The sequence below is a fragment of the Oryctolagus cuniculus genome, unplaced genomic scaffold (genome assembly GCF_964237555.1).
Source record: "Oryctolagus cuniculus unplaced genomic scaffold, mOryCun1.1 SCAFFOLD_50, whole genome shotgun sequence".
Lineage (NCBI taxonomy): Eukaryota > Metazoa > Chordata > Mammalia > Lagomorpha > Leporidae > Oryctolagus > Oryctolagus cuniculus.
In genome coordinates this window covers 9462-25448 of record NW_027208298.1, presented here as the reverse complement: position 1 = coordinate 25448, position 15987 = coordinate 9462, and the positions used below count along the sequence as shown (strand labels likewise).

At 39.2% G+C, this 15987-nt stretch overlaps 1 long non-coding RNA gene across 1 annotated transcript; it reads right to left on the bottom strand.

The window, feature by feature from the left end:
* Nucleotides 1-8080: 8080 nt before the first annotated feature.
* LOC127485813 (uncharacterized) lies at nucleotides 8081-10472 on the bottom strand. Its single transcript, XR_007912718.2, has 2 exons — nucleotides 10334-10472; nucleotides 8081-8207 (listed from the first exon to the last, which is right to left on the bottom strand). It is a non-coding gene; the product is annotated as an uncharacterized lncRNA (long non-coding RNA).
* Nucleotides 10473-15987: the final 5515 nt, after the last annotated feature.

The window sequence follows — 15987 nt, the reverse complement described above, 5'->3', positions numbered from 1 at the left end:
TTCTGTTTTTAAGGCGCTCTAATGTGTTTATCATTTGATCTATTAAATTCTTCATTTCATTATGATTTCTCATCACTATCATAGTTTCATGTTCTACTAGTTGTTTCATTTCATTTTATTTCCTCCTTAATATTTCATTTTCATGAGAGAGATTTTCTATCTTGTCCATTAAGGATTTCTGTAGTTTGAGAATTTGTTTTTGAGAACTTCTTAATGTTCTTATCAATTTTTTGAGATCCGCTTTTTGCATTTCTTCTATCTTATCATCTTCATAATCTTGAATTGGGGTGTCTCTTTCATTTGGGGGCGTCACACTGTCTTCCTTGTTCTTGTTACCTCGGTTTTTGCGTTTGTTGTTTGGCATATTGGAGATATTCTTTGTTTTTTTTTCTCGTTATACTGTGACTCTAGATTAAGAGGACTGTCTGCTTTTGATGGATCCTTAGAGGCTGTGATGGGTGTGGCCAGAGAGCTCTGGTTCTACAGGGTTAAGGGTGTGCCAAAGGTGATTCACCCTGATTGTTCTCTTTCTTGCTCTGGCTCTCTCCTCTCTCTCTCCTTTTTTTTTTTTTTTTTGACTCAGTTGGGAAGTAATTCCACACAGCTGAATGGAATTGAGAGTAGTTGATGTATGAAATCTGGCCCCTGTGGGTATTCGTTTGCTTACCAGAGTCAGGTTTTTCTGCTTGGCTAATGAAGGGCACCCGCTTTACATATGCAAAATGGTATGCACCACTTTACTTATGTAAAATGGCGCCTGCCCTTTGTCTTGCTCAGCTTTGTAAGGTGAGTGGAGAGAGAGGCTAAATGTCCCTGCAGGTTCCCCTTATTTATTCAATTTTTTCTCTCCTCCAGCCAGCCTGGTGAACTTTCCCCAATGGGGTTTCAGGCCTCGTTCTCTGTAGGCTTTTTCTGCCTTTCCCCACCAATGTCTCGGGTTACCAAGAGGTTTTTGTCTCACCTCCCCTTCCAGTGCTGGCGTGCAGACTCTGCGGCTCCGCAGGGTCCGGCGACTCAGCTTCCATTAGGTGGGTGACCTTGCTCTCCCCGTAGGTCCTCCGAGTCACAGCCACTAGATCTGGAAGAGTTTTTCCCTGATCCTTTTCCTGAGGCTACCATAACTCCACTTTTATTATATTATCTTTTCTCGGACTGTCAGTGTGCCCTCACTATTCTGCCATCTTATTTGGCAAAGTATTAAGCCTTTTTACAGTAATGTAAATATGTTATCTCAAAAACTAAAAAAGAGGGAGGGAGAAAGAAGGTGGGTGGGAGAGAGGAGGAGAAATTAAGGGAGGAAGAAAGGGAATATCAGTTTGTTTTTAGAATTATATCTACAAAGCACTTTGAATCTGTTAAAAACTTATTAATGGGGGCCAGAGCTGTGGCATAGCAGGTAAAGCTGCTGCCTGCAGTGCCTTCATCCCATATGGATGCTGGTTTGATTCCCCCTGCTCCACTTTTGATCCAGCTCTCTGCTATGCCCTGGGCAAGCAGTGGAAGTTGGCTCAACTCCCTTAGCCTCTGTACACACGTGGGAGACCTGGAAGAAGATCCTTGCTTCAGATCAGCTCAGCTCTAGCATTTGCAGTCATTTGGGGAGTGAACCAGCAGATGGAAGACCTCTCTCTCTCTCTCTTTCTCTCTCTGGATCTATATCTCTCTGTAACTCTGTCTTTCAAATAAATAAATCTTTTAAAAAAACTAATTAATGAACATCAACCAAGTGTCTCCTATAAGCTGCAAGCTATTTTTCCTACAAGAAGTCATAACATGTTTCCTTGACTCAGGTGATACATTTAGAAAACAAATCCTGATTTTTTTCTTTTGATGTAACAGGCAGACACTGATTTCTTGCTGAAATAAAGAGAGATGGAATGACTGTTGCTCCCATGGATTTAAAGTGATCATGCCCTAAAAAGTTGTTGTGATGAGGTTTCTTTAGCAAGTCCTTGTCTAAAATATCATTTATTTGATGAGTGAAGTTTTTTAACTTGCATTGCCGTGTGGAATTTTAAAAAGGGATGTTTTGCTGGCTGCAACAATAAATTTCACTGTGCTGTTTTAAAAAGTAATAATAATTAAAATTTTCCAAAATTTAAATATAAAAAAGAAAGTGTAAATCAGATAAAAGATTATAGTTAAAACATAAAGGACACTCCAAAAGTTAATAGTAAGAAAAAAATAACCCAACTGAATGTTTGCAAAAGACTTGAATAGAGATTTCTCAAAAAGAAGACCCACAATGAACAGGTAAATTAATAAATGATCTGGAAAGCCAAAACAGTGACAAACAATATCATACATGGAGGATCTCCATGATACCTCAGAGAAAAGAAAGGGTCATCAAAGAAGGATACACTCTTCTCTGAAGGGAGGAGAGAACATCCACTTTGCTTATGACTGTGCCCAAATACTGATGGGGTCTATGGTCACGAAAGGTTTCCATAGCCTTAGCAGCCCATGGCAAGAGCCTCAGATGATCAATCACTGATGTCAAAAAAAGAGCGTTACTTTTTAAAGGAAAAATAGCAGTCACTGTGGACTTGCTCCCCACGAAGGACCTCTGTCCCTAATGAATTTTAATATGAGAATCAACTGCACATTTTCTCCCCAAACAGTACTCTATATGTTGTGTATGTGCATGGGTGCAAATTGTTGAAGTCTATGCTTAGCATGGAGTTGGTCCTCTGTATATAAAGTCATGCTAAAAATACACCATAATAAAGACAGAGATGGGAGAGGGAGAGGGAGGTGAGGTAGGATTTGCGAGGGGGGTTAGGGGGAAAGAACTACTATATTCCTAAAGTAGTATCTAGGAAAAATGCATTCATTAAATAAAAATGAATAAATGCTCATCACCACTTATCACAAGAGAGTTACAAACTGATGCTATAAAGAGATATCACCACACACCTGTTAGAAGAGTTATTAAAAAAAAACATAAAAAGGGGGCTGGCAATGTAGCATAGCAGGTAAAGCCACTGCCTGTGATGCTGGTATCCCATACAGGTGATAGTTTCAGACCTGACTACTCCACTGCTAATACACCTGCCTGCTAATGACCTGGGAAACCATAGAAGATGTTCCAAGTGCTCGAGCCCCTGAACACACATGGGAGAACTGGAAGAAGCTCCTGGCTCTTGGCTTTGGCTTGGTCCAGTCCAAGCTGTTGTAGCCATTAGGAGGAGTGAACCAGTGGATGGAAGATCTCTCTCTCTCTCTCTCTCTCCCTGCTCTTTCCCCTTCCTCTCTTTCTGTAACTTTGACTTTCAAATACATAAAATAAATCTTTAAAAAACATAGAAGAAATAAATGTTAACAAGGATGAAGGTAGGAAGGTAAATTAGTATCAATATAACAAAAATTTTATGACAAAAAATAGAACCTTCATATTACCCAGCAGTCCCAGTGCTACCTGAAATTATATATCTAAAGGATGTGGAATTTGCATGTGAAAGAAACATCTGCACTCCCATGATCATTGCAACATTATTCAAAAATTCCAAGTGTGGAATCAACCTAAGTGTCCATCAATAGATAAATGTATAAAGACAATGTGGTCTGTATATAAACTGCAATATTATTCAGTCTTACCAATAAGGAAAATCTTATTATTTGACAACGTGGATGAGTGTTGAGGTCATTCGGATGCATGACATACATCATGTGCAAAAAAAGAATGTATCCTTTCCTCATTCCTAGGACTGGTGTCCAAAGTCAACTTCAGAAAGAGAGCTTTTGGGGCTGTCACTGTGGCATAGCTGGTAAAGCTCCCAACTGCAGTGCCAGCATACCATATGGTCATGAGTTCAACTCCTGGCTGCTCCACTTCCAAACAAGCTCTCTGCTGTGGTCTGGGAAAGCAGTAGAAGATGGCCAAGTCCTTGGACTTCTGCAGGCATTTTGGGGATCCAGAAGAAATCTGGAAGAAGCGCCTGGTGCTTGGCATCAAATCGGCACAGTTCCAGCTGTTATGGCCATCTGGGGAGCAAACCAGCAGATGGAAGATCTCTCTCTCTCTCTCTCTCTCTCTCTCTCTCTGCCTACCTTCTATCTCGGTGGAAATCTGACTTTCAAATAAATAAACAAATATTTTTTGAAATTGAACATGCTCAATTGGACTTGCCCCAAATGGTGGAGTTAGAAACATACCAAGGGATTCCAATTCAACCCCATCAAGGTGGCATGTACCAATGCCATCTCACTAGTCCCGGTGATCAATTTCTGTTCACAATTGATCATAATGATAGGACTAAGAGCCAAAGGGAGCACATAAACAAGACTAGTGTCTGCAAATAGTAGCTGATAGAATAAAAAAGGGAGAGAACAATCCAACATGAGACGTGGGATACACAGCAGACTCAAAGAATGGCAGATGTCTTAACAGCACTCTGGCCTCAGAATCAGCCCTTAAGGCATTTGGAGCTGGCTGAAGAACCCATGAGAGTATTTTAGGCATGGAATGCCAAGACACTCTGGCAAAAAAAAAGAGGACCTAAATGAAAGATCTCTGCAAGTGAAATCCCAGTAGAAAGAACGGGCCATCAAAGAAGGAGGTACCTTTCTCTGAAGGGAGGAGAGAACTTCCACTTTGACTATGACCTTGTCGAAATAAGATCGAAGTCAGCGAACTCAAAAGGCTTCCATAGCCTTGGAAACTCATGACTAGAGCCTAGGGAGATTACTGACGCCAAAAACAAGAGTGTCAAATTGTTAAGTCAACAGCAGGAGTCACTGTGCACTTACTCCTCATGTAGGATCTTTGTCCTTAATGTGTTGTTCAATGTGAATTAATGCTATAACTAGTACTGAAACAGTATTTTACACTTTATATTTTGTGTGGGTGCAAACTGATGAAATCTTTACTTAATATATACTAAATTGATCTTCTGTATATAAAGATAATTGAAAATGAATCTTGATGTGAATGGAATGGGAGAGGGAACAGGAGATGGGAGGGTTGTAGGTGGGAGGGAAGTTATGGGGGGAAAAGCCATTGTAATCCATAAACTGTACATTGGAAATTTATATTTACTAAATAAAAGTTCAAAAAAATTAAATAGAGCTTTGTGATTGAAACACTAGGAGGTGGGAAACTAAGAACATGTTGATCACAGCAGTCAAAATTAGGCAAGACCAAGGAGTTCAAGTGAACTGTCACAAATCATGAGATAACACAGTGAATAACATGTTGTATACTTGAAAGTTTTGACACAATAGACCTTTAAGTGTGGTCAGCACAAGAAAAAATAAGGCAGTGAAATAAAGCTGAGATGCAAAACAGTTGTATTATACCACTCAACATTGTGTACAGGTATCAAATCATTCTCTGGTAGAGATACATCTACATAATTTAAAATTATGAATTTCAAAATGAAAATACACATGTAAAATTTTCTCTGAAAAGTGGGAGAAAATAACTATGGAACACAGAAAATAAGTGGTTGAGAACCAACACAGTTTCTTTCAGTTGTCACATTGAAACAACATGTTGAGAGCTTGGTGATTCTAGTGTTCTCTTTGTGGAGGGCATCAGGCTGATGGGTAGGAGATCAGCTGTGGGAGAGGAGTAAGATTGGGGGATGAACTACTTCCTCTCTCTGGAATGTGGCTTATTCACTTATTAATAAGGAAGCCCATTTTTTGGCAGCAGGATACCGTGGCCCTGGGAGTGACATTAGGCATGATAATGATGAGCATTCCTGTGGTGTCCGAAGTCATCTGTGAGTGATGTCAGCCCTTCACCTAATGTCTACAGCATCATGTGGGAAGATGCAGCTGGGTGTTTTGGTTATTCCAACACCAACTTTTTCTAACCCTGCCAAATTCCTCAAAGCTGTCTATTCACAAAACCCTTGGCCACTGTGCACACTATTTCACAGAGCTGCTGTACCAGGATGCTATGATTGCCAAAGCCTTGTTGGACTATCATGCAACCCTAGAGGCAAAGGAGGTAGACAAGTGCAAAACATGTTTTTCCAAAGGGTTTTCCCCCATAATGGAAGACAACAGATGCAGAGCCTCAGGCAGGTGGATCCCCTGAGTTTCTGGATGAGAAAAAATGGGAAGCATTGAAAATACAGGGAACCCAGAGCAGCTCTGATCACAGGACACTCAGAGCCAGGTCTCAGCACTGTGACTTGCTGTGAACTCTGCATTCTCCTTCTAGCTGTGCTCTGGTCTAGCTCACCAGACTGGCACACAAGTTCCTACAGGCAGAGGACACACGTCAATACCTGGAGTCAGCTGTGCTCTACACAGAGCTCCACTGTCACTGCTGATTGATGAGCCCTCAGACCTGATCCAGCCCTGTGTCTCCTCCTCTCAGCTGAGACTCAGGGCTCTCACTATAGTTTGGGGAGACAGTGACATGTCATTGCCTCTGATTTTTCTCTACCTACTCGTGCAGGCTTTATCTAATTCACAGGACAGAATTGTTGAGAACTGCCATGAGTATCTGAAGCCAAGTGTCTTCAGAGATGGAGACCTAGTGCTGGGAGTGTTTTTTCCCTGTACATGGAACCAGAAAGAGAGATGGTCCAATTATCCTTTTTATTCAAGCCTGGGTATAATGTGGTGGCATCTTGGTAAGTTTAAGGCTGTGTGTAAGTCTTATGTGTTGTTATGACTACATGTGAGTGTATGCTTGTGCCTCCCTGTGTCCAATCACTAATGAGATTTCTGAGAATTCTGCACACAATGGTTGTTTTTTCTTCCACTATCTTTCTGCTTCTACTTGCTTCCCTACTCCTTCAGAGACCTAGGAGAGACACTAACATTTTTGTGCCTGCTTGATGGTCAAGGTCTCTCTGATTAAGCCCTGGTGGTCTTTGAGAGAGTGAAACATTGTATCTTTTGCATCCCTTTACTTTCAGTTTATGTGTATCTTTACTTGTGAGGTGAATTTATTATGGGCCATGTAGAGTTCAGTATACTTTTTTTATTCATTCAGTCAGGGTGTATCTTTTGACTGGGGAATATATTCCATTTACCTTCAAGGCTAATGTGAGAGATGAGAACTCACTACTGCAATTTTGTTGATGGCTTACTTCTTGTCTTACATAATCTATGTTTCATTCTGCCTTTCTTTTCATTCTTTGTGTTTTGGTAGCTTTCTGTCATAACGGTGGATTTTCTTATCTTTCTCTTTTATGAATTTGCAATGTTACTGAATTTTGTATTGTCATTGTGTTTTCATGACGATTGTTATGATCCTTTAATTCTTTTTGTAAGCATCTATTGATTAGATTCTTGATTCTTTTTTAAAGATTTATTTTACTTATTTGGAAGACAGAGTTACAGAGAGAAGTAGAGACATAGAGAGAGGTCCTCCATCTTCTGGTTCACTCCACAGATGGCTGCAATGGCTGGAGCTGCACCTATCCGAAGCCAGAAGCCAGGAGATTCCTCCAGGTCTCCCACATGGGTGCATAGGCCCAAGGACTTCGGCCATTCTCCACTGCTATTCCAGGCCATAGCAGAGAGCTGGATCAGAAGAGCAGCAGCCTACTCCAGAACCAGTGCCCATATGGCATGCTGGCTCTTCAACCCAAGGCAATAACCCACTGGGCCACAGCATCAGCCCTGATCCTTTAATTCTAATGTAGGTCTCCCTTCAGGATTCTTTGTCTGGTAATGATGAATTTTCCCAGTTTAGCTGGTCTGGGAATGATTTTATTTCTTTTTTTTTTCAGATTTTCAAGGTTTTATTCAGACTGAAACATTTCATGAGATTTAATATGCTTTAACACATAGGTGAGGTAGTTAGGTAAACAGTACTACCCATTTTAATACATACTAAACAAAAGCCTAAGAATTAGATAAATCATAGAAGCTTGGGGTCTTCTCTCTAGTCCCAAACATGAGGAAATGGAATTTAACTTTTTAATTTTTCTTTTTAAAAAAGTATTACATCATTTAAGTTTTTTTTTTAAACACTTGTTTTCTGGTAGTATACTTTTCTGAAGTTGGCACCCTTTTCTTCAATATGATTAACTGGGCACAACCCTTAATTCAAACTAAGCCTTGCTTCTAACCTAAATTAGTACAAAATTAAGACTTTTTTAGAAAACTAAAATTGTATTTGACATTTTTATTTTAGGCTGCAAAAACAAAAACAAGAAAAACAAACAGTAACAAAAAACTTGAAATAGGCTCATCAAATGATGTAAATTCATCCTTTCCAGAGAAGCAGAAGGTAGACCCTACCACAAAGAAAAGATGTTTAGTGGATTTAATGGAGGTTACATTTAAAAGTACAGTAAGATATCAGGCTAACTTGAAAATCCTACGTTTTGTTGACCTCCATATGGGCAACCAATAATCACTATGAATTAGAGGTTTTTGTTAAAAATTATATGCTGCCCAGACTGGCAACAATGTACATGGCACATTATGTTAGGAAGTCAACTTTGAAAAAAATGACATACAAAAATGTGGCAATTTGAGTCCTTGGATCAAAATGGATATTTCTGCAGTTTCTACAGTCTGTTTGTTTTTCCTAAGTAAATTAAGGCTAAAATAAATACATACATACATACATAATTAATAGATTGGAAGGTGAAACCCAATTTAATGGTTTAAAACACTGTTTTATTCTTCCCAAGTGGTCATTCTTATATACTCTAGTACTATTAGTCTAATTTAACAAATGGGTTTAATAGAAAAGACAGGGGCTGGTGCTGTGGCGTGGTGGGTAAGGCCGAAACCTGTGGGTAAGGCTGCCGCCTGTGGTGCCCAAATCCCCTTCTCCACTTCCCATCCAGCTCTCTGCTATGGCCTGGGAGGGCAGTGGAGGATGGCCCAAGTTCTTGGGCCCTTGCACCTATGTGGGAGACCTGGAAGAAACTCCTGGCTTCAGAATGGCTCAGCTCCTACAGTTGTGGCCAACTGGGGAGTGAACTGGTAGATGGAAGACCTTCTCTCTCTGCCTTTCCTTCTCTCTCTGTGTAACTCTGACTTTTGAATAAATAAATCTTTAAAAATAAAAACAAACAAAACCAGAAAACAACTATTTACAAATACAAAGCAATATGGCAAAATATGTTTAAAAGATACTATAACTATATAGTAATGTCAGTGTTGCCTTGGAAAAAAGTCATTTACTTTTTCTGATGAAAGTTCCATTTTCCAAAACATTTTTGAGGATTTTTTGTTTCTAAAAATATTGATAATTATCTGCAGATACAGCTTGTACTCTGACTTGGAAAGCAATTCCAAAATGTGATGACCATATAGTCTGAAAAATAACAGTACTACTGGGAAAAACATATGGGTTGGTAAGGAAATTCATTTAAAGAAAATGAATATTTATTAAACTCCTACTTCATGTGAGGCACTACACTGAAGGCATTTATATTGTTTCATATGCATAGTAACTATACAGAGCCACAGAGCAAACACTTGGCAGTAAAAAATCTGGGATCTTACTGAGACGTGTAACTTGGAATATACTTTGAATTAAAGGAGGTTAAGTACCTAGAGATCTTCTTTGGAAGTACACATCGGAGCAAGTCCTCTATAATTGCATGATACAATTCACCCTAATAACTGCAACTGAGTCAACTAGACCTGCAGTACTGGGGAGAGAACAGAAAGCCTAAACCAGATGAAAGCTGCCATCCTTGGACTGCAAAGGTTCTGCACTGACCTCAATAAGAAAAGTACCTAAAATTTCTTAAGTACTGGAATGGTTAAACCGAAAATTATTTCATAATGAAAAAACAGGAAAAGATTATGGTTTAAACAGCAAGAAGCCAATGTAACCATTATTTTATTGAAGTGAATAAACATATATAATATGGATCAGAAAAAAAAAAAGTTATATGCTGCCTAAAAATAGAAAAGTCCATTAACGATCTAACAGCTATTGGTTGTGGTCATACTGGAAATTCTTCACCACAAATCTGGTCTCTTTTTTTCTTAAATATGAATTGTTTTAGTATAAATCATTGTATTTCTGTAACAAATTAATGAAAGGCACAGCTAATATAAGCAGACAAATTCATTCAACTACCAACTGAAGAAACACTTTGGTTCTTCAGGAAAAAAAAATGAGCAAAACAAAAACAGCTGCAATTCAGAATTGTACTCCAAAAGCTACACTTCAAAAAACTTCCAGGAGAACCAAACTATGTAGCAATGAATGAACACGCATGAAAGAATTTGAGCATTCAACATATCTTGCAGGAAAACTATTGTTAAAATGCTAGGTAGAACAAATTGATCTTTAAAGTATGAATTCCTTTCCCTTAAAAAAAATACTGAATCTACCAAGGAAATACAAAAACATAAGGCTCTAAGTAAATAATAGTTGTGTTTAGGCTATTACAGTGCAGGTTATCCTCAAGGCCACATACAACCTGCTTCACTGCCGCTTGCACTCTGCTGGGTTTTGATCCTTCTTTGGGTCATAGTCTGGATCATTTTCCTCATCTCCTTCTTCTCCCCCTTCCTCATCCGCTTCTTCACCTTCTTCATCATAATCATCATCATCATCTTCAGAAATTATGGGTTGTATGGGGTGCCAGATAGATTGGAAAAAAGGAAAGAATGTCACTTTGAAAACCATTAAGAAGAAGCAGAAACACAAGGGACATGGGACAGTTCGTACTGTGACTAAAACAGTTTCCAATGACTCTTTCTTTAATTTTTTTGCCCCTCCTGAAGTTCCTGAGAGCAGAGATTTGGATGATGATGCTGAAGCTATCCTTGCTGCAGACTTTGAAATTGGTCACTTTTTACGTGAACGTATAATCCCAAGATCAGTGTTATACTTTACTGGAGAAGCTATTGAAGATGATGATTTTATTTCTGATTCACTTTTAAAAGGTAGCTTACTGGATAAAGCATTTTTGGTTGGAATTTTGTTTCTCAAGACCTGAACATATCATCCTATTCTCTTCTGGTCAAGAGGTTTTTGCTGAGAAATCTGCTATTAGTCTAAGTGAAACTTGATGTCTATGTTTCACTGTCTTTGGGATTCTGTCATTTAACTTTTTTTTTTCGACAGGCAGAGTGGACAATGAGAGAGAGAGACAGAGAGAAAGGTCTTCCTTTGTCGTTGGTTCACCCTCCAATGGCCGCCGTGGCCGGTGCACTGCAGCCAGCGCACGGTGCGGATCTGAAGGCAGGAGCCAGGTGCTTCTCCTGGTCTCCCATGCGGGTGCAGGGCCCAAGCACTTGAGCTATCCTCCACTGCACTCCCGGGCCATAGCAGAGAGCTGGCCTGGAAGAGGGGCAACTGGGACAGAATCCGGCGCCCCGACCAGGACTAGAACCTGGTCTGCCGGTGCCACTAGGCGGAGGATTAGCCTGTTGAGCCGCGGTGCCGGCCTCTGTCATTTAACTTTTGACAATTTGGCTACAACATTCCTTGTAGAAAGTCTTCATTCGTTGAAACTTGTTGAGGTCCTTTGAACTTCCTGTATGTGGTTGCTCATATAAAATACAAGACTGGGGAAATTTTCAATAATTATTTCTTATATATATGTGTGTGTATTTCAAATAATATCTCAATTATTTCATTTAAGAAGTTCTCAATGACTATTCCTATGATTATTCCTGTAACACAAACATTTGTTTACTTAATGATAGCCCATACATCCCCTAGGCTATCTTTTTTTTTTTTTAAACTTCTCTCTCTCTATTTTTGCCTGATAGGATGATGGCAAAAATCTTGATCTCAAGGTCAGCAATTTTTTTCTCCTACTGTCCAATTTTATTTTTGTTCATTGTATTTTTATTTCATTGGTGTAATTTCTCAACTCCAAAATTTCTGTTTAATTCTTTCTAATGATTTCTTCTGTTTGCTTATGACATGTTTAATATCATATATTGTTTCCTTAATTGTTTTGAATTGACCATCTGTGTTCCCTGATATCTCATTGAGATTCCTAAGGATCATTATTTTGAATTTATTTTTATTTGTTCATATATCTCCTTCAACTCAGTATCTATTAATGGAGAACTGTTTCATCCTTTTGGAGCTGTCATGCTTCTAGGCTTCTTCATCTGTACTGTGTTCCTACACTGACATCTGTAAATGCAGTGGGACAGTTCCTCTTTCTTTGTAGAGTAACTTCAGTTGGAAAACTTTTTTGTTTAGATGCAATGTAGGAGGTCAGTTGTGTGGTTACTTGGGTTTTGCTTCTCAGTGAGCCCAGAATTGAAACCTCTAAGTCATCTCTTCATCTATAAACAATGTCATCAGTATCCACGGGTCTAGAGTGGTCTAGTCTGTGGTAATTCATGGGAGCTGGCCCTGACCAGCTTCACTGTGGCTTTCCTAGCCAGGAATCTGCCTGACACGTTCAATGAAGCCAAGTTCCTGACGTTCAGCATGCTGATGTTCTGCAGTGTCTGGGTGACTTTCCTGCCTGTCTACCACAGCACCAAGGGGAAAGTCATGGTGGCCGTGGAGGTCTTCTCCATCTTGGCATCCAGTGCAGGGCTCCTAGGCTGCATATTTGTCCCCAAATGCTATGTTATTCTTTTAAGACCTGAGAACAATTTGAAAGACTTAAAGAAAAAAAGCAAGTTGTAAAGGATTCTAAAGATTTCCACTTGATTTGCTATCAAATATTTGGAGTTTAGACCCAACAATCTAATCTGAAATATCATTCCAGAAATATGAAGGACTAAAATTAATATTTCCTTTAAAATCTACTTGTGGATTGGACATTTAGCCTAGCAATCTGAGTGCATGCATGGCATCTATTTTTGGCTCTGGCTTTGGCTCTTGACCTGGACTTCTGACTCCTGGGACCCTGGAAGGAAGTGGTGAATCTTCACATTAACTTGATCCTGGCCACCCTTGTGAAAATTTAGGTGTTTGACTACCTGTTATTGGTTGTAGCCTCAGCCCAGGCACAGGCATTGGGGGTGTAGAGGTGTGAGGCATTGAATGGGAGGTCTCTATCTGTCACTAACCTTCTGTTTCTCTCCATCTCAGAGTTTGTTATGGAATTTAGAGAAAAATTTTATACTGAGTGAAGATAAATTATGGTGTAAATGCCCATCAGGGCAACAACAACAGTGCTACTTTATTTTAAAAGGCTAGCCCTGAAATGGTAAAGACTGAATTACTTTCTATTTATTTATCAATATACAGACAATGTAAGCATTCATATTTGCTAAGACATCCAATTATACATGCTTTACATTCTGTTTTCCCTGGCTATTGAGTGCTTATCATTTCTTTGTTGACATTGTCATTTAAGTGAGATTTCTTTTCCAGACACAGGAGGTGCTTGGTCATACAGTGTTCCTCTGTAGAGATATTGCGCCTCGCCCCCATGGCCCCAGTATGGCCCCCATCCCTGCTCTCTGCCACTGCGGGCTGCTCACCCTCCTGGGGGTCCCCTTTAAAAGTTCCACTGCCATGTTCCCACAAGGGTTTTGTGGGGTTGGGGTCTGCCCATGACCAGTGGCGGTGGCAGCACTGGGGTTTTCCCCGTGTGAGGACACGTGTTTTGTGGCTGTGGTTGAGATATTGTGTTGCCCAAAAATATCTTAATAAATGCTCATTGCTAAGATTTTTGAAATGGTGCTTTTATCACACATATATGGGATATTCATTTACACATGGCACTGACTTAGTAACTGTACGTTCTTCTGTCAATGTATTGGTTTTTGTTTTGTCTTTGTTTTAAGTTTTCTTTTTCCAGTTGCACATGGGACACAAGGCTGGATTAATGTGAAATTCTCATAGCAAAGACAAACCAATTTTAAACTGGACAAGTCAAAAGCATTTAAGTGCATGCATATTCATATTGAACATGCAGATTGTGCACAGTATGTTCACACATTCGTGCAATAGTCTTCTCTATGTGGAGTGAAGTGATTTTCATCACCGTAAAAATTGTATTATGCAGTAAGAAATCACTTTCAAACTCATATCATGGAAGCAATCATCTCCTTCAGTTTCTAAGAGTTTACCTTTTTGAATAATTCTGACAAGTGGCAGCAGTCAATATGTGGCATAAGAGTCTGGCTTCAAACCCATCCACATTGCAGCAGGCTTTATCAATTCTTTTTTCAAACTCCATCTTACTGATTTTTATCATTTTGTTTTGCAATTTTATTCTCTTTCATTGTTTTTGTTCAACCTAATATTTTATTGTTATTTTTTAGATAACATAGTTTTAGTTTGCATTTGACTCAAAGGCTTAATGCTCCACTAAATAAAGGGTTCAACAAGTACCAAGCAAAAAGACCATAGTACTGTAGGAAAATAGGCAGGGTTATAAACAATAATCCAATGAAAAGATGTTCAACTTCCCTCATATACTGAAAATTTTAAAATTGCCATAGAATATTAATGCTAGAGTACTGTTTAGTTCTTAATAATTCATTCAACAAAGATTTAAAACAAAGTATTGCAAAAACACTGTATTTGCAGCCCAAATGGTACACACAGACATATTTCTCTTCTAAAATTTCTGTTTTTTTTCACAGCCAAAATGAATTTTCTTTTATTTCCCCAGAACCTTTTTAATTAAGGTGTCAAAACTTCATGCATTGCAGAAATATAACGTTAGGAACATTGTGATTTTTCCCACCCTACCTGCCCTTCCACCCACACTCCTACACTTCTTCCTCCCTCCTACCCAATTCCCATTCTTATTTTTACTAAGATATATTTTCAATTAACTTTATACACATAAGGTTAATTCTATACTAAGTAAGAGTTCAACAAGTAGTATGAAAAAAACAAACTGTTCCTCAACAATTGAGAAAAGGGCTGTTCAATGGCATCACATCTCCAAGTGCTTTATCAAATTTTCATATTGTGATTATTTTAAAATTAGCTCCCACATTTAAGGGAGAATTTGTGGTATTTATCTTTCTGTCTACCATATTCATTTTCTCTAATAGTCAACAGCAGGACATTCATTTTTTTCCACATTGTTACTGATATAAACTGGTGCTCCACACTCTCTTATATAGCAGCTTTACCAGCTCCCATTCCCACAAACAGTGGATTAGGGTACCTTTTTCCACACATCTCACCAGCATCTGTTTTTTGTTGATTTCTGTATGAAAGCCATCCTAACTGGGGTGAGATGAACCCTCACTGTGGTTTTGGTTTTCATTTCCCTGATGGCTAGTGATCCTGAGCATTTTTTTTTCATGTGTCAGTTGGACATTTGATTTCATCTTTTGAAAAATGTCTTGAGTCTTTTGCCACTTCTAAACTGGGTTGTTTATTTTGTTGTTAAATTTCTTGAGCTCTTTATGTATTCTGGTTATTAATCCTTTATCAGTTGCATAGTTTGCAAATAATTTCTCCCATTCTGTCAGTTGTCTTTTCATTTTGCTGATTGCTTCTTTCACAGTGCAGAAGCTTCTCGATCTGATGTAATCCCATTTGTCGATTTTGGCTTTTATTGCCTATGCCTCTAGGGTCTTACAAGAAATCTTTGTCTATGACAATGGCTGACATAATTTTTAAGACTTATTTATTTATTTGAAAGTCTGAGTCAGAGAGAAAGAGAGAGAGAGAGAGAGAGAGAGAGAGAGAGAGGTCTTTCATCCAATGGCTCACTCCCCAGATAGCTGCAATGGACGGAGCTGTGATGATCTGAAGCCAGAAACCAGGGGCTTCTTCTGGGTCTCCCAAATGGGTGCAGGGACCCAAGGATTTAGGCCATCTTCTACTTATTTCTCAAACCATGGCAGAGAGCTGGATCAGAAGTGGAGCAGCTGGGTCTCAAACTGGCACCCATATGGGATGCCAGTGCTTCAGGCCAGGGCATTAAACCACTGCACCGCAGAGGCACCCCCTGACATCATTTTAAAATCAGTACTTGATGACTGTATGGTGAAGAAGAGGAATTGATTAGATCAAGGTACATATCCTTCCTTATCTCTGGGAGAGAGCAATGGATTCACTTGTTCTGGCTATAGCCATGCTCACTGTGACTGTGCTTACATCTTTAGTGATATCCCACACAGAAGTTTCTGCTGTTGCATGATCTCTCA